Genomic DNA, 20,185 nt, shown 5'->3' on the forward strand with positions numbered 1-20,185 from the left:
AATATAATATCAAAATTGATTTTGAAAAGAGCTGGCAACTATTACATGACTTTTTCAGTTGTACAGGCAAAAAAAAAATATTGAAAAGTTGTAAAAATTATAAAATATTGTAAAAAAATTATTAAAAAAAATATCGTAAAAATTCTAAGAAATTGTAAAAAAAGAATACCTTATAAATAAAGAAATTATGTGTTCTTGAAAAATTTGGCTGAGTTAAAACCACGGCCAAATTTTATTAACAGATAATATTCGCAAAAATTACTTACATAAACGTTGAGATCGATAAAATAAAAAAATAAATTTGGGATGTATCAAAAGGAAGGATTTTTTTATTCATTATGATAATTGGCAAGATAAGATTTAAGCATAAAATTTCGAAATTTTGTATAAAATTTTATTGATTGGCTTCCTTAAGTTGTCGGGAAAATTTAGGAAAAATTTATGCGTAAAGACGAGATCAAAAAATTTTAATTTAAAGAGAATTGTTTAAAAATATAAATTTTTGAAAATTATGAAAAAAATTACTTCTAATTTTGGGTCCGGAATATAATATAGGTGCCAAAGTTACTTTATTTTAATACTCCTTAAACTGATAAAGAAAAAAGATAATAAAAAAACTGAATAATAAAAATTAAAAGTTATAGCCAAAAAACAAAAAATCATATATATATATATATATATATATATATATATATATATATACATTTAGAAGTGGGGAATAAATGTTACGAAATTTTTTTTAAATATTCATATATAGGTTAAGGTTAATAAATTTGCTTAAGTACAGTTTTCTCTAAATCTAACAACAATTAACCTTCAAAAAAGCTAAAATAAGAAAAAGAAAATTTTCAAAAACTTTTCTGTATTTTAGGTCTGGGATTTATAATTTAAAAGATTGTAGATATTTCTTAATAACTCTTTATATAAAGTATAAATTTTCGAAAAATATTTAAACCGAAGGGAGTTAAAATAACAGAACAAAACCTTATATTTCAGTTTTAAGGGTGGAGGTTGATTTTTTAAAAAATAAATTTGGGATATTTATTTATGCACTGCAGGTAAACAATTTGGTTTAATACCTTTAAAGAAAATAGATTTTTTTTTATCAATATCTCCCACCTCTTGAACGAATTTTGAAACAAAAAAAAAATAATACGATCAATGTACTACCCTACATACATAAATATCTGAACCGAATTTGAATTAAATCTGTTTGTCAGTCCTGAGATATAAGGCTAAAAGTAGTGCGACACACATAAGTACGTACATATATATATATATATATATATATATATATATATATATATATATATATACATGCATATGTTTTTAAATGCACCAGTGCACCCTAAAACGTAAAAATTAGAAAATCGCGATACTCCATTTTTTTACATGATCACCATACTTTCTCCTTTAATATATCTATTCTAGCCGTACTCGCCGGAAAAGTAAAGATTTTAACGAGGCTAAAATTATTTTAATTATTTATATTAGTCACCATGAAACAGGCAAACTTTATCTATGTTCTACTATCACAAAAGACATATTAATCAACGTTTTCTCAATAAATATTACTATTCACGATCACGGCAGTTATCTAATCTGTACATTACTGGTGTAGTAAATCTGCGTTGTGAGGAGACATCTTTCTTTTTTTCTTTCTTTTTCCTGTTTAGCCTCCGGTAACTACTGTTCAGATAATACTTCAGAGGATGAATGAGGATGATATATAGTATGAGTGTAGTCTTGTACATTCTCAGTTCGATCATTCCTGAGATGTGTGATTAATTGAAACCCAACCACCAAAGAACACCGGTATCCACGATCTAGTATTCAAATCCGTGTAAAAATAACTGGCTTTACTAGGACTTGAACGCTGGAACTCTCGACTTCCAAATCAGCTGATTTGGGAAGACGCGTTCACCCCCGGTGGGTTGTGAGGAGACATCTAAAACACCGTAACTAACGCGTGAAAAAAAGAAATTACCTTAACATGCGAAAGGTGTGAGTTATTAAATGGAATTCATCTACTGGAAGAATACGCAGAAAGACAAAAAGAAAGCATAGCCCTAGACGAAGAATTCTGTTCAGCCACTGGACTTCCCTTCACCTGACCTGAGTAAGAAGCAAAACATTAGGAAAATCTTTTGAAAATATAAATTCTTACCCTCCTTGTAAATTTTCGAGTATAATCCGGTGAGATAGTATTACACTACCACTGAAAATAAAATAAGATGTGCTGGTAGAATTAATTTTTTTTCTAAAAGTAACGGTATCAAATTAGAATATTGATTTTCATCCATAAAAAGCACATTTCACACTGTTTTATTCATTCTCTTTCAATATCATCCACTTCCAAACTTTCTTTTCAAAATTGAAAAGAATGGTTTTTCACATAATGTAGACCATATTTTCTAGAGTTACATAGAAGAAAATCAATCTCAATCTAAATTAAACTTCTCTTATTCCTACGGGCAATCGCTCATATTTCTTTCTAACTGACAATTATTATACCTTGCAATAAAAAAAAAAAAAAAAAAAAAAAAAAAAATTAAAATTAAATTAATAATTAATTAAGAAGTTTCCTTGAAACACTTTAATTAAATACATTCTAAAACATCAATAATAAATCAAATGATAACGTATTATAATGATAACAATATACAATGATAACGTCAGCATAACTAGGTACTAGAATCCATAAAAAATGGGAAAGAAATCCATAAAAAAGAAGGAAAATTGTACAATCTCTAAGGAACCAGAATCAAAAATTGAATAAATTGGTAGTAGGCTATTCTTAATACGTAACATTATTAACAGAAAAATGATTGATGTACCATGACCTGACAAAATAAATAATAATATAAAAATAATGATAATAATGTAACAAGTTCAATATTATACAATTGCGTTGGAAAATAAAATAACTACTCCCACACATAGAAACATGAGATGTGCATTGTATGTTCATTTGATTCATTCTAAAATAGAACTGGACTAAAATTATTAGTATTATGAACTCGCACACAGATTAATTCACAATTCTATTTAAAATATTCTGAACAAGATAATGATCAATAAAATTATTTTTATAAAATAAACCTGTAATTAAATAGATGTATTAGAATGGATGAAACAGTGTGAAATGTGTTTTTTATGGATAAAAATCAATACTCTAATTTTTTATACAGGTACTTTAGAGAAAAAATTAAAAAATTAATTCTACCAGCATATCTTATTTTGTTTTCACTGGTAGTGTAATAGTATCTCACCGGATTATACTCAAAAATTTATGAGGATGGTAAGAATATTGTATATTCAAAAGATTTTTAATAATATTTTGCTTCTTACTCAGGCCAGCCCAATAAGATGAATCATAGTACTGCATATTATTTTTTATGAGAAAACAAAAAAAAAATAATCATAATGCATATCCTTTGTGTTTTTAGCATCCGACTTACAATCTCTTCAGCTTTTGGTTATGCAGTAAAATGTGACCTGATCGTACTCCCTATATCCTACACTTTAAATTAATTTTTTTTATGTAATCTAATCTTTTCTTTCCTTCACATTTTTTTATTCCCTCCATTTACAAATTAAAAACATACTCTACGGTGAAATAAATGGTTTACCATTACTTTTATGAGTTTCTAACTAAAACACTTCTCTTTTATTTATCTCGGAATGTTTTCATTTTGTATTTTATCAAGCATAAAATATTTAAAGTTGTCCTTTAAAACAACTTGACAAAAAAAAATCTATTCTTTGCCATCAAAAGCTTTATGGGTATAAAAAAATTTATTACTGAGTAAAAAATTATATATAAACAATTATTTAGAGACATGGAATAGACTTTGGAGTACATTTGTACATTTAGTTACAGCAATGATTTTTCAAGATCTAAAAAGTGCATGTTGATATGTCGTTTTTTACCTTACTTTTAATATTAATAGCAGGATTAAAAGTCAATCCCCCCGGCCTTAAGAGGGGATTCACCCTCTTGTAAGCACGCATTTTCTTTTGAAGTAAAACTGTTCTTTACATACATCAATTTAATTACAGGTTTATTTTTAATAAAATAATTTTATTGATCATTATTTTGTTCAGAATATCTTAACTGGAATTGTGAATTAATCTGTATGCGAGTTCATAATACAAATAATTTTATTCCGGTTCTATGTTAGAATGAATCAAATAAACATACAATGAGCATCTGATGTTTTTATGTGTGGGAGTAGTAACATTTAAATGGTTGACTGGGTAAGTTATTTTATTTTCCAACGCAGTTGTATAATTTTATGATCTTGTTACACTTATATCATATGTAACCTTCTTTAATATTGTTATGCTTATGAACGTCTGGGGACGCAGTATTAAAAAAAAAATTCTTCCTACCTTTGTACGTAGTTTTATTGAAATATTATAGGATCTAAAATTTTATATTCTCTTGTTGATTTATTGGTATCTATTTTATCTAATGTTATTTGCAAAAAATATGTTTAATTTTTTTTAATACAAGAAAAAATTAATTTAAATATAGCAGAAATTAAATTAGTTGTTTAATTTTCCCCAATTTTCTTTTTTATCTCAAATCACATTTACAACAAATTTCGTAGGTAAAAATCGTAAACAAGTCTAAAGAGCTTCCTTGAACCGCCTTAATTAAATACATTTTTAAAACATCACTAATAAATTAAAAAATAACATATACAATAACAATCAACACAGCTAGATACTAGAATCTATATAATGTCCAATAATACGAATAAAACCACAAGGTAAAAGAAAAAGTAACATAAGCACAAATGAAACCAGAAGCATAAATAACCATAAATATTAACATAAATACTTAGATGATGCACAACTAAAGAGTAGAAAAGCCTCTTCCTGATTATCACTATTGGGTTCCTAAGTCTAATACATGTACTCGCTTTAACTATCTAATATCTTTAAGAGATTAACAGCTAGATGGGTACTGTGGTCATTCATTTTTTTTTATACTTTGTTGCTAATCAACTGATTTCTTCCCGAACATACGGTAACCCTAAGTATTCATGGATTTCGGCGTTCCGAACAAACCATGGACTGCGTTATGCATTTCGAAACTTTATTCAGGAAGCAATGAATAGTCTCTATATCGCTGGTACTTGCCGTACTTGAATTTCGTATGTCTAAATCGGTTTTATGATCACTTTGTAAAATAATAGATTGTCACATACAGACAATTCCGATTTCCTGTCTGCTAACCCGTATAGCTCATTAAATTTGATATCTACTTGCTTCCATTTCTTTACTATGAACCTTCCGTGTAAGACGTCGATGTAAACCCCACCTAAACGGATTCCTGAGCAGTCACCCATGCTCATCGAGAAGTCATATGAGTCGACTTCGCTTGATTCACCTGTAATTTCCATTTCCTCATTCACTCGACTATAAGGTGTAATCCCGACTGTAACCTAGCTGAGGCTTGGGTTGATCGTCATCGATAGCCGTGATTGCCGTGTCATCGGCAAACATTAATAGTGGTATTGCCCGTAACTTGAATGCCCGCTTTAAAGACAGGACTGAGGTTAGACCCCCAACATTGAGCCCTGGGTAACATCTGTCAAAGAAATCAGATAACAGCTCCTTATATTTAATTTGGGAAAAGAAGCCGTCCAATTAAGTACAATATCCGTTAGAATGGTTGAGGTAGACTCGTTTTGAGTTTATGTAGCAGACCAGGTACCTTATCGAACCGTTGTTGGACATCTAGAAAGGCTGCAGAACAAACATTTTTCCCCTAAGTATTTAGACAATACGAATCCTGTGTACCTGTTCAACGACTGTTCAGTACTATCATAACTGACCGAGTGACCACTGCGGGAATTGAGCGCATTATGATTTGGTAGTCATTAATAACTTGTCCCTGCTCGAAAACTGGCCAATTCTAAAGGAAACCTTTGTCATATTAGATAACAGGCTTATTGACCTGTACAAAGACACCTTATGCGCTGACTTTCCCGGCTTAGGGACCATTACCGTTTGGGATAGTATCCATTCTGACCAGTAGCATGTCGTCTGAAGGATATTATTAAACAGCTGTCATATAAATTACGGCCTTGGATGGTAGAATAGCGAGAAGTTTGTTGGTAATAAAGTCAAAGTAGGTGCTTTATGTAAGTTTTGATATTTTTCAATCACCTTTAGCATATCCCTAAATGAGAAGGGCTCAATCGGGAGACTCATCGGAATTAGGCTCTCAAAGATCACAGCTGCTGTGAAATTTAAGTTGTGGCATGTGCTTAATAAACTGGTTGGCCTTCTCACTGTCACTTCTAGTTCATGATCCAGCAGATTTCTTAAGTGGAAGGCAACGGTTGTTGAAATTTTTTTATGGCCTTTTCTGGAAGGCCACGAAGTAGTTGTCCAAAGATTGCGACTTTGGAACGTGAAAGATCACCGAAGTAATTTTCAAATGTCTTGTCCTTGAAAAATGTTAGTACCCTTTTTAACCTTCAATCAGCCCTGTTTAAAGACATCTTATTCTCTTGTTTCTTTAACACTGCTATCTCTTATTACGACGCCTCTTCGTTGAAATGAGGTCCATTACCTCCTATGGATAGTCTACTTTACCTTACCTCATATCCTTGTTTCCAAACGTTGAGCGCCAGGCTCCCTCCTACAATACCAAAGACAATATCGAGTTCCAATATCTTGGAACTTAAAAATCAAACACAGTAGAAGGCAGATTCTCTCGAAAAGTAATAAACAATCTTTCTTGTTAAGTAGAAACCAGATTACGAGGGACTGCTGAATAGAATCATTACAATTTTTTTTTTTGCACAGGAATTGAATAAAGTTAAGGAAATACTATAATAAATACTGTGATATTTAAAAAAGAATTTTCTATATTATTAGCTTAAGAAATTTCTACCGAAGAAAACAATGCAAAATATTTTAGCATTTAAAATGTTAGGATAAATTATTTCATACATATAGTACAAGTATATTAAATATTTGTTATTTTTTAATAACATAATAATTTTTTTTACAAAAGTAAATCATTATTAATAACATTAATTATGAATAAAAAAATATGTGTGCTTAAGGCCGCACGGCCGAAGTGAAAACTTGTATGGGATCGCAATCGTTTCGAATTAATTTGTATTACAAGTAGCATCTAATGTTTACATTCAGTAGTCACTTTAACCTTTGCCTCCAAGAACCAATTTGACCCGTAACTTGAAAGTGTTTTCCACGATTATCCCCTGTTTGTAGTTAAATTTTCGCGCTGAAAGAGTGGATTTACTGCAAAATACGTAGCGAACACGGGTTTGAGATGCCCCCAAAATTACAACAATGAAATTGGCTATTGAACCTCCACGTCTCTTTTCACGGGTTTATTCGAATACATCAGGTGTGGCCAAACATTTAGCTTTTAGGGGCTATTTTTTCCATAAAATATAGTCTGCGGTCGACTATGGATATGGGCAAATAATTTTAAAATTTTAGAAGATAATTAAAGAAGTCATTATATCGCCGATTTAAATTGCAAACTTCCACTTTTGGTCAAAAATTACATTTTCACACTATTAGAAAGAGAAAAACACCTTACATTGGCTATGAAACACGGCTATTATGCACCTATTTAATTGAAATCACGTGACAAGCAAAAAATTAATGCGTTTTAAGAAAGTTTTGCAAAATATGCTGAATATGAGTTAGCAGGTTTGCAATCTAAGCCTACGATATATTTTTTATTTTATGAATTCAAACAATATTTATTAAAATTTAAAAAAATACAATGTTAAGAAATAAATACGAACAAAACATATTTTTTATTTTATGAATTCCAACAATATTAATTAAAATTTAAAAAAAAACAATATCAAGAAATAAATACGAACAAAACAAATTTTAAGCATACAATTTTTATTTGGATGAAACTTGGCATTGCATAAGAGCAGCAAGTTTCTCAAAATTTGGCTCATATGAACTTAAAGCAATTCTTAAGCACGACTCTAAATGTAGATCCGTTATTTGCGATCGCTGTTTTGTTTTGATCGCATTCATATAAGAAAATGCGGATTCACATAAATATGTGGAGCCAAAAAAGGCATTGAAACGAGCAACAATTGTCCAAATATTTGGATATTTATCTTTGTTTATTAGTTTCCAAAAATTGCTATCTGAAACCATTGATTTTAGATTTATATCGCATTTAAAATTTAGTATTTCTTCTTCTAATTCTGCTATATTTGTAGTATTAAGAAAATTGTGAAGTTTCTGTGCAAGACTTTCAACGTCGATGTCATTAAACGGGTAAGATAAAAAACAGGCAATATCTTCAAGTTCACTTAGTTTGGGAAATCTTTTATCAAATTCATTTAGAAGCATTCCAATAACATCAGCATATTTGTCGTAAGCAACAGTCTTGTTATTTTTAGATTCATCTGCCAGATTTTGATAGTGTTTTAAATCACGACGCTTTAGTTGCATCGCAAGCATATTTAATTTTTCCTTAAATGACTTCAAAATGCTAATCATATGTATTATTGTTTTACCTTTACCCTGTAGTTGCTGATTTAATCGGTTTAATTTTTCAGTAACATCACAGAAAAAAGCAAGATCGAGAAGCCATTCTTGATCATTTAATTGCGGATATGAATCACCTTTAGATTGTAAATATGAGGTTATTTGTGGCAGAAGTTCTCTAAATCTTGCTAAAAATGTAGCATGACAACCATCTTACATCAGTATGAAGTAACAGTCCATTGTGTTCTTCACCGCATTCATTCAGCAAAGCGCGAAACTGACGACGTGACAAACTTTTAGATCTTATGGAATTTACAATTTTAAACGCAACATCCATAACACGATTGAATTTTAACACTTTTGAACATAATATTTGAGTATGTATGATACAATGATAGTCAATAAAATTTGGAATGTCATCATCACCTTTACACAAAGCAACGAAGCCACTTTTGTTGCCAATCATTGCTGGAGCCCCGTCAGTGGTTATTGATACCAACTTGCAGATTGGAAAATTTGTTCGTGCAATATAATTTTTAAATAAATCAAAGATATCTTGACCTCTTGTACGATCATGCATTGGAATAATAGTTAATAATTCTTCTGTAACCAACATATCATCGAAAACCATTCGAATAAAAACACATAATTGTGCAGTACCGATATAGTCCGTAGATTCGTCAAACTGCAGTGATAATACAACGCATTTATTAATGTTTTCATGTAAAATGTCTTCAAGATTTCGGCTCCTTCCTTCTGTTCTACGCATAACTGTATTTCGCGATAACGACATATTTTTGATTAATGTCATTATTTCAGATTTATTTTTAAAATTCTGAAACAATTCTTCTCCAGCTTTAATGAATGCCTCTTTCCATATTTCCCCATCTTGAAACGGTTTGTTGTGTTTAATCAAAGTTTCAGCAACTTTGAATGAAGCAATCGTAGCTGTCTTCGAATTTGTATTGTATTTTAAAAAACTATTTTGTTGTGCAGTTATTTGTGCCTTCAGTTGTTGCACTTTTGTTTTTCTTAACGCAGTGCCACGTGGATAATCTTCTTCGTAATTTTTATGATTTGTTAGATAATGTCTTTTAACGTTTTCTTTCTTAGACAAAGCTACTGTTGCATCGCAAATAAAACAGATACATTTATCTTTCATCATAGTAAAGAAATAATCTTCTTCCCATTCACTGTGATAATGATACGTTTTTTCCTGCTTGTACTTGGATTATTCATTCTAAAATAATAGGGTTAAATATTATTTTAGAATTTACCTACTAAAGATATTATTACGGAATATTTAAAACAATAACTAACATACTTACTTCTGTTCGCTATCACTGACTGTCACTTCACTGGCTGTCACTTTACTATCTAACTCTCTAACACACACTGATACTGATATGCGCCCTGTCTATGTTCGCTACAGAAAAAAAGCAAGTTGAGACACACGGCCACACAGCTACCAACTAGCGCCGTCAGAGCGCGTTCAGTATTACTACATTGTTTATCTGTTCAGGATAAATATAAACAGTATGTGTATGTTTCACAAATAATTTATTATTGTAAGATTAAATTATAGAATTAAGAATTTCAATCATTTATTTAAGTTAGAACAAATTGTTCAACTTTGGCTTCGCGGGCTACTTTTAAAGCCTTTGCGGTCGACCGCGGTCGACTTGTTGGCCATCCCTGGAATACATTATAGAACGGCTACTTTTAATGATAATGTGTGTTCACACGTTGAAACAGTTGATTTTCTGAAAAATTCATATTAAAACATATATTTTAACTGCAAACAGCATGATTAATTTTAAATTTATGATGACGATATAGGTCATCATTACTTTCAGCGATATGTGTGTATATCATTGATCATTATTTAATATATGCAACGATCATTTACGATTCAAACTTCAAAATTATTGTTGGTTTTTATAATCTAACAGCTACTTAGTTAACGATGTAAATTTATAATGATGTTTTGCATCAATCAGTCATAATTACTTTCAGTGAAAGCGGGTGTTGCGGATTTTTTATTTTTTATAGTTGTGATAGCTAATTATTTACAGCTGATGCTATTTTATTTATATTTTACATAAGAAACGGAATTTCTCAGGCATATCTTTCGTTAAATAAAAAAGGTCGTATCTCGAAAACGGTGCGTCCGTATTTATAATGCGATTTTGAAAGGCTGAATCGAAAGGGGTGCTTTACGATCACCCAGAACGATAGGTTCTAGTCCCATGCGTTTATGTAAAGTAATTTTTTAACAATAAACAGCAATTTTTAGAGACAATATTTTCAAGGTTAATGATTTTTTAATGCATATAAATTAGCTTTTGAAAATCTTCACATATGTTATCCAAACTCAATAAATATTATATGTTACACTTACACTGAATTTAAACGATTATTATTGTTTTATTACTCGATAGAAAAGGAGAATTATTGTGAATCACCGTCAGTTTTTCTCCCACCTCCCATCAGCTGCTACTACATATTATACTATACATTCATATATTCATATATGCGTATATGCATATATGCGTATATGCGTATATGCGTATATCTCTTTCATATATATATATATATATATATATATATATATATATATGCTTAGCGTCTTGCATTACGTTACACATTTTGATTACGAGTCAGCGATTTTTTTCCCATGTTCCCATGTAATTCGTACGTACAAAAATTCTGACAAAACGCGCCTAAAGAAGTTTTCACTTCAAAAATATAATTTTTCTTAAATTTGAGAATTGTTTAAACCTCATTCTAGTTACGTTAGATTTTTTTATTTATTTTACCTTAAAATGGTTTTGTATTTCAGGAATTAAACTTTTCTCCATACAACTAAAATGAATGATAAAAAAAAAAAGTGAAAATCTATTTCAATTTTATTAAACTATTTACTCCTTTGTTTTTTATATATTATTATAGAAGGTATGAATATTATTAGTATTAGAATTTTTAAAGAAAAAAGTAATAAGTGAAAAACCCGAAACTATTTCATAAAGACTTATAAAAATCAACTTATAAAAAATTACGTTAAAACTATGTAAAATATGGGGATTAGTCATGCATGAAAAAACTGTGGAAAAAGAAAAGGGTAAATACAACGAAAGAATGATATCAACGGTAAAAGAAAAACAAATTTTTTCTTTACAACAAATTTATTTTTTTCATAAAGAAATTCGGCCAGCAGATTTCTTTAAACTTATGGAACAGTTTAGGATTTACTAAATAAAATATTCAGTTCGTTAAGCATATGTATCTGAGGAATTTAAAATACTATTTACGTAAGGTCTAGCATTAGTAAGTGAACTGTTTATACGGCAATATTGAATCACACTTTCATGCAGCAAGTTTTTACTCCGGAATTGATGTGTTTTTATCTTATTTAATAAAATGTTATAAGTAATATAAAATTATTATTAAATAAGTAAATGGTATTTTTTCTTTTAAATTTTCCAACAAACTCTTATTTATTATCCTTTTATTTTAAAATTAGGAAATGTAAAATATTTTTATTTTTATTTAACGGGATCAACCACGTCGGCCATTATTATTAATGAATCCATATATATTTTATTTATTGGATAAGAATTTTGTTTATATGGTCAATAATTGAGAAGATATTTTTATTTCTTTGTACAAAGTAAAGGAAGTATTGTGATCGCGAAAAACTTCGTTTTTCAGATTTCAAAGGAAATATCCATTTTGACCATCCCTGAATCCATTTTGACTAGTTTCGGCCATACATACGTACGTATTATCTCGATTTGCCGTAAGATGTTGAAATCCAACATTTCAACATCCAAAATTAAGTAATGTTCAAAAAAGCAAAAAATCCATACAATTTGGAGTTTGGACTTTTTCTTAACTGCTGTAATAATCTCTCATTGAGAGCTTTTCAGCGATTTGATTCATGGATCGTTAAAGCTTTTTTTTTTTTATAAGTAATTATTATGCAATAGTATTAATAAAAAAATATTCATTACATTAAATAATTTTTTTATAATTTTCATTACAATAACTCAAAAAAAAAGGAAAAGATTGACTGATATAGTTTCATAACGTTTACAGCTTTAACAATTCGTTAAGGACACTTTTAAAAAAAAAAAATAAAAAGAAATAATAAAAGGTAGGAATATAAACTCGAAAGATATACAATTTTTAACCTTATCACTGACGGTAGTGTTAAATTTTAATTTGTATGCAGATAAAAAAAAAATTGTGAGTTTTTTTGGGGTTTCTCATTTTTACATCAAATTTAAATATATTTACAGTTTTGTTTATCTTAATATATTTAGAAATTTAAATTTTTGTTTCATCAACAAAAGATTTTCTTCTTAAAACGTATTAAACTTCCATTTAAATCTAACTTTTCATCATATGTAGTTTCTGAGTGAGTTACGTATTAATTAACAATGATCAACTCTCAAGTACAACATTCCAAATTATAACTTTCACATTTTTCAAGATTTCAGATTAAAAAAAAATCTTATTATGTAAAAAAATCCTATAAAATTTTTTTGTGAAAAAAGTTGCAAACATGCAAAAAATAATACATTGGATGGATCTCTTAACATGTTGAACATATTTTGAAGGCTTATAATATTTTGGTAGAAAATTCAATTCGTTTAATGAAAAAACTTAAAATTATGAATTTTATTTATGTTCCGTTTTGCAAACAAATAAAAAAAAAACTTGAAATTAACTGAAAATTCAATCTATCGGATTTCGATTTAAAACATTGCATTTATTTTGTTGAAATAATGGCTGCATTCAGGTGTAGAAGCTAAAAATTTACAGTATATAAATTAGCATATTTGCCATAAATAAGAGGCAATAGCTTATACGTAAATGCAGACACCTACAGTCTATAACAATGAAATGAAAAGAGAATTTCAACATCAAAGCTATTCCATTTCCTCTAGTCGTGAGAATTAATTTCCCGTCTAGAGTGTAACAATTTAATATCTGACATTAACAGTATTTGGTATAACACGGGTTTTTTTAAAGTTATAGAGGGATTCATTTACAATGTTGCCTTGGGAGAGAAAATTTTAAAACTTCAAACGTTTTGTCGTCGCAGTACTAAAGAGATACAACTACTAACAGATAGACTGTATATGTTGGTATAAAGTAATGTTTTTTTATGAATAAATATTCATCGCCCGTAGTGTCAGTGTAATAATATGAAAAAAACTTTAAGTGAAACTATACTTTTGCTAAAGCGAATACGGAGGCGAAATAAACTGTTCATGTAAAAAATGATCAAGTGTAAATGTTAATTTAAAACATTTGGTTAAAAAAGCATATTGTTTTTACATATTTACTTTGCCTTTAATTGTACGGATGCGGCTTAACAGCCCTTATATTCATAGAATTGATGCTCAACTTAATAACACTATGAGAATGATTGCCGGGGTTATCAGGTCTACTCCCGTGGAATGACTCCCGGTATTGAGCCACATACCACCCTCGAACCTGCGCCGTATGAACGCTCTTGTAAGAAAGTACAAAAAGATTATGGACAATCGAAACCTGCCAATACATGAGGACATTGAGGATGCCAATCGTGGTCGTCTTCGATCTAGAAAGCCACCTATCAAAACAGCAATTGCTGCCACAGAGGAGGGATTTAACCTAACGGACGCCTGGCGTCGAGAATGGACTACAAAGCAGAATAAGCAAATCCCATGTATTACTCAAAGGCCTCCGGGTTTTGACGTGCCACGTAAGACATGGTCAACGGTAAACAGAATACGGACTCAGCATGGTGGGTGCGCATGGGGTATAAATGGGGTAAAACACCGACGCCTCTTTGTGAGTGTGGTGAAAATCAAACTGTCAGAGACATCACAGAAGTTTGCCCTAGAACAGATTATGAAGGGAATCCTGAAAATTTCCTGATGTCGACTCCAGAATCAGTAGCATATATTAGTTTGTTAAATCTTTGTTTGTAATTTTGACTGTAATTGGTAATATATTTTGGTGCCATACGCTAAATAAATAAATTGTACGGATCGTAGTTCATTAATATTTTATTATAACTAAAATATCTTGTACATTCACATTTTAAGTTTTATCTCCAACGAATAGGAAAAAAATTATCGATACTCATGATCCACTCGAGTCTACCTGAACAAATTTAATCAAGGTTTATTTTCCAGTAAAATCAATTGATTTTGTAAGATCAAAACAAAAAATATTTATAAAATCTTGTTATGTTCATTCATTATTTACAAGTATTTTCGGTTAAAAATATTTTTTGCTGTATACTTTGAAATTCACACAATTTTATAAAAAAAATTTTTAAATATAAACATAAATCCTAAATTGTTGAAAAAACGTTACCATACACCCAAGAGCAATAAAATTTACAGAAGGACAAAAAATTACATGACAAAAAAATTGTACAATTATTTATACAAAAGCAAAGCTTAAGCAAAAGGAGAGCTTAGGAAAGCAAAAGAAAGGTTTAGTGAACAATTCAAAAATGTTATTGAATTTTTATAATAAAACTGTAAAATAAAAAAATAAAAATTTTAAGTAAATTTTAAAAATCATTAAATTTGGTAGTTTAAAAACAATAAATCTAGCGTGTCCTTTACAGTTCTAAAAGAAAGAGAAAAAAATATTTACTCGTAACAATGAAAACAGGACAAATGATAAATTCTTACAATCGAATTTTTCAATTAAATCACAACCATTTTATGACTACTAATGAACACAATCTATCGACCAAAAAATATTAAGATTAATACATTAATCTTACTTCATTTTAATCTAAAAAGATGAATGAAGCATATTACATTTATTTTCTAGTAAAACTTAAAATTTCCTTAAAAAAGAAAACATTTCTTAAATTTAATTCCTTTTTTTAAAGTTTTGACAATCTTATGTAATTTAAATTAATTAAATTTTAGTTTAAGATACGGATTTGAATCAAATCTTTTAAATAAGCTTTCTTATTACTTATTCATTTATTACTCTTATTCATTTCTCATTACTCATTCATTCATCGATTTTTTTTTAATCTTACTATAAATCATATTAAAAATGTACACATTAAAAAACTACATATTTTCAAATTACTCGTTGTACATTAAAATAAAACAAATCAACGTACAATTATTGAAATTAACAGTAAGAAATGACACAAAAAAAAAATCAGTAATAGAAAATCACCCAAATTCCTTTGGTTACCGTAAGAAATAGTAAACATAAGAAAATAAATTGCTTCATATGGTATCAACAGTTATTAAAATATCTGATAAAATTGGGAAAAGTCATAAAGGTAACATCGAGTGTGGCACAGTTTTTTTTTTGTTTTTTTTTATATAATACAGACAATTTTTTATGAATCTTCAAATAGACGGGATTTTAATCAACCAGGGCGTACGTTTTAATGTACGTAACGTAATATATAATTATTTCATTTAACGACATATGAAATGAAAAGAAAATTTCCAACCCGGTTATATAATTATAATAAAATGTGTGTATACTAACATTTGCGTAATTAATTCAACAGAAAGTTCCAAAAAATATGCGTGCCAATTCAGCTGATTTAGAATTTGTTAAATGTCTAAAAGATTTTTTTATTAAATTTATTAAACAGTACTTAGTGATACTAGAGTTAAGTCACGCAATTTCAGGATCAGGTTTTTATTAAGCTTGTAAATTTTTTAAAATAGTTCTATACCCGCTGCCTGAAAGAGTCCTTAAGATTTCTTTGAATTTGGTTATTTTTCTCGTATTGCTATCCTCCAAACGTACATTTCCCAACCTTACTTTTGATTCTTTTACCTCCATTACCGGTCCAATAGAATGCAGATCTGACCCTGCTAGGTATTCCAATACTGAAGCAACCGGTTCCTTTACGACCACCTCATTAGCAATATCTAGTTTGATCACTGTATTTACATCGATTTACGGACTCCGTTTTTTAACTGCTGGCTGCACAATAAACCAGCTCAAGTGTGTATAATCAAAAATAATTACGATTTTATCAAATTATTATTATATTTTTAATTTTTCGGTCATGGCATCTTAATGATATAACACTCTTTAAAATATTTTCTTAGAACTAATCTTGTAATCCTCGATGCTTTTCTACTTTAATTTCTTTATAAAATGAAAAAAAAAGACAGCTGAATGTGAAATACTCCATTAGTGAAGGTTATAAAAATGGTTTATTTAGTCGAGTTTGATATGTTTCTCCACATATACGGAAAAAATAATTTTGACAAGATATTCTGAAACTGTTTTCGTATGATTCATTAGAATTTAAAAGAAGACAATTTATCGTGGCATATATGATCGGGCCAAATGACAAAAAACAGAAAAAGGAAAATATATTACATTTATATTGGATAAAGATGAGCGCAAAAGAATCCTCTTTCGTGTAATCGTAGCAATACAGATTTCCATACCTTTTAGAACTTGAAGTACTTCAGACGGAAATATTTTTGTTTCGTATATTCCTATATGATTACATCAGCCCATTTTCAGTAATCACTGTTTTCTTTATCCTTTATCTATTTTTTTTTTTTTAGTTTTCTCTCATCTGTTTATTGGAACTCCTTTATATTCGTAATAACATAGTAAAAAATCTGTTTGAAACCTTAATATTTTTGCAGTTTGTTGAGAGTGGTTCTTCTTCTGAACCAGTATAGTCTAAATGGAACATTTATTAAATAAAAAAAAAAAAACAAATGTATAGAATAAATTATCAAAATTAAAGTAGTAACATTATCACAACCATAAGGAATTTCAAATTTATTAAGAAAAGTGTGATATCTATTACAACATCCCCTTCACAATATAAATTTTACATTGTGCTTGGATTTATACTACCACAAACATTAGTTAATGATATACGTAATCACCAGACAATGATCTATAGTAATATTACAATACTATGCCGAACGACATAAAACAGTGTTAACGTAGTGTTACATCAAATAAAATTTGTTAAATTAAGTTGTAAGTTAAGAGGAAATTAACTAAATTACAGCTTTTAATTGGAATATCTAAATTTATGAATAACAAATCTGAAATTTATAAAGCCATTTTTCCCGAAGCACTCACCTTGCGCCACTTGAAATCAATAATTTTTTTATAGGTTTTGGCTTCTTTTCTTTTTTGCAATATACTTTCGGACATGACTCTTTTGTTCTTCTATTTCGGCGTGTTGCGTCGATTTCTCCTGGAATCTTTAGTTATAGTTTTTCAAAATTTTCCTTTGATTGTTTCTCTCCTTAATGGTTTCTTCTATTATACAACATGATTCAAAAAGAATGACCCGATTTTAAACAGATGTATTTCATAATAAAATTCGTTATAATTTCAAGGGAAATTACATACTATTCAAAAATGTTTTAAATTTTACTTACAAGTTATAAATATTTTGTATGCTCTCCACCTCTGCAAGAATAACATCAAGACGACAGCTGAATTCATCTGCACGCGTTGCAGACAGTCTTCTGTTATAGAAGTTACTGCAGCTGGAATCCTGGTTTTCAGCTCATCTAAAACAGCATGTAACGGTAAAGCATAAACACTTCGTTTCACATACAAGTATTACACAAGAAACATACAAGTTTTAATGTTTGGGAATCTCGAGGGTAAGTGTAGTCCCAAGCCTTGGGTTCTCATACGCTCTGTCTAGCGATGCGGCAATTTTTCACTTAAAAACCGACGTTGTACTAACGTGGCGAGGAAGCTACTTGCTGATAAATGAATCTTCAGTGTATTTATTTAGTTTGGTTAAAAGCCAGTACTGTATCATCTTAAGATAAGATTGACTTGCTGTCTCTTGTTAAAGCCCAACAGGGCTATTAACGAGGGGGGGGGGGGGTTTGTGTGGCGACCGGAACGTTACTAGGCGGGTGTCTTCTCCTAGTAACAGGGGTTGGGATACCCTGTTACTATATTTCCTTCGAAGGAAAAAGGACGTAAAATTTTATAATTGAAACCGCACAAAAACCATTAAATTTTGCTTCCGATGTACAACCTTATGCATATTTTCAATCACGAACAATGGGACATGAAACTATCCAGCTTAAATGAAATGTTGCTTCATCACTAAAAATTAACCACGCAAGACGTATCTTACATATCAATCAAGACCATATCACAGAATTTACGTTTTTTTTTTTTTTGTCACTTGCACGAAGAACTTACATCAGCCATAACTGGTATTGCCTGCGCGACCTTAACACACGTCAAACAGTCATGAGGTGACAAATATCAAATGGTGAGATATCTTAAAGAAGAAGGATAGGATGACAGGGAAAGATAAGGAAAATATCGAGACTCTTAAAATAAAATAAAGAAAAGATCTAGACACGGTGGGATTGCCTCACGGGGCGATACCCATTAGAGGCAAAGACATAAAGACCGAGACCCGGCCACTGGAAGAGGAACAGAACGGCATAGCTTAGTTGTAGAGTTATTCAATTAACAATTCTAAGTGGTTAGAGGCAGGCAAAAGACAAAAAATAAAGGATCCAACCTGCGCGCTGACCTGCCGTGCTGGATGTAAAGCCAGTAGGGGGGAAAGCTTGTTACAGTTAAAGGGCTTTCTCTTGTGATGAGTAATGCTTCACTGCAGCTCTATCACTGGAGGGAAAAAAACAGTCATGAGGAATTGCAGTTTTCGGCTAGGGTAACGAATTGACTTTTTCGGGCTTTGCTAAAAAACCTTTTAAATTCGTTGTAAATTTTCCTCTGAAAAGCACTGTCCCTCTGGACTCTTCCCCTTACATATACACTGCAATTCTTTAAATTGTTTATACCAACGATAAACTTTCTTAGGCGGTTGAATCAATTTTGATACGCTGTCGAAACGCACACTAAACCGTTATTACGGATTTTTTCTTGCAAACTTGTAGAACACAACACGCCTTCAGTTGCATAGACGCTATGTTGTTTACGACTGAGATAAGTGTACGTAGTACAACACTAGTATTACTATCTGACGGCCGGTATTTCAAACTCTAGGACGCGCACTTTGAAGTAGTAGAAATCCCATTCACTGAGCATGCGTGTTTACCCATGTGTATCGTTTCGAATTCAGGTTATTCTTTTTTAAACACTCTGTAGCTGGTTCTGCTAAATGTTTTTAAAACATTTTATGTTTAGTATTTAGAATTAAGGAATTTAAAAATTTGTTTTGGGAAAATGTTAATATTCATTCTGCAGACATGACTGTAGAAGGAAATTCAGTTTTCCTCATGGTGCAAAATCTTTTTATTTTATTGTTAAGATCTTTACTGGGAATTAATTTAAGTTACTTTTTTTGAAATTTCGAACCAATTATTTTCTTATTGAGTTTTTCTTTTCTTGATTATACATCATTCTATTGTTATTTATTGGCAACGTTTAAAGCCGTTTATTGAAAAATTAATTCTTTTCAGAATTAGATTTACTTTCTATCAAAAAATCAAGGAGTGGAAATCAATTTCTGATTGGCTTATCTTTACTGTCTGAAAAAATATTTCAACAAAAACAATTTGAATTGAATATTTTTCACCTTATTTTCTCTGAATATCTCAAGAATCCATAAATAAATGCCGATTATATCATTAATAATTACATCATGAAGATTTTTAATTTGCAGTGAGGGTTATAAAACTAATAA

General features: G+C 29.9%; 1 long non-coding RNA gene across 1 annotated transcript in view; it reads right to left on the reverse strand.

Annotated features, from left to right (window-relative positions):
* LOC142326554 (uncharacterized) overlaps positions 1 to 18,071 on the reverse strand; it is a 138,334-nt gene extending 120,263 nt beyond the window's left edge. Inside the window, exon 1 of the long non-coding RNA XR_012756803.1 lies at positions 17,937 to 18,071. This is a non-coding gene — a long non-coding RNA (uncharacterized LOC142326554). The remainder of the gene's footprint in view (positions 1 to 17,936) is intronic.
* Positions 18,072 to 20,185: the final 2,114 nt, after the last annotated feature.

This window comes from Lycorma delicatula, chromosome 6, assembly GCF_047948215.1.
Source record: "Lycorma delicatula isolate Av1 chromosome 6, ASM4794821v1, whole genome shotgun sequence".
NCBI lineage: Eukaryota > Metazoa > Arthropoda > Insecta > Hemiptera > Fulgoridae > Lycorma > Lycorma delicatula.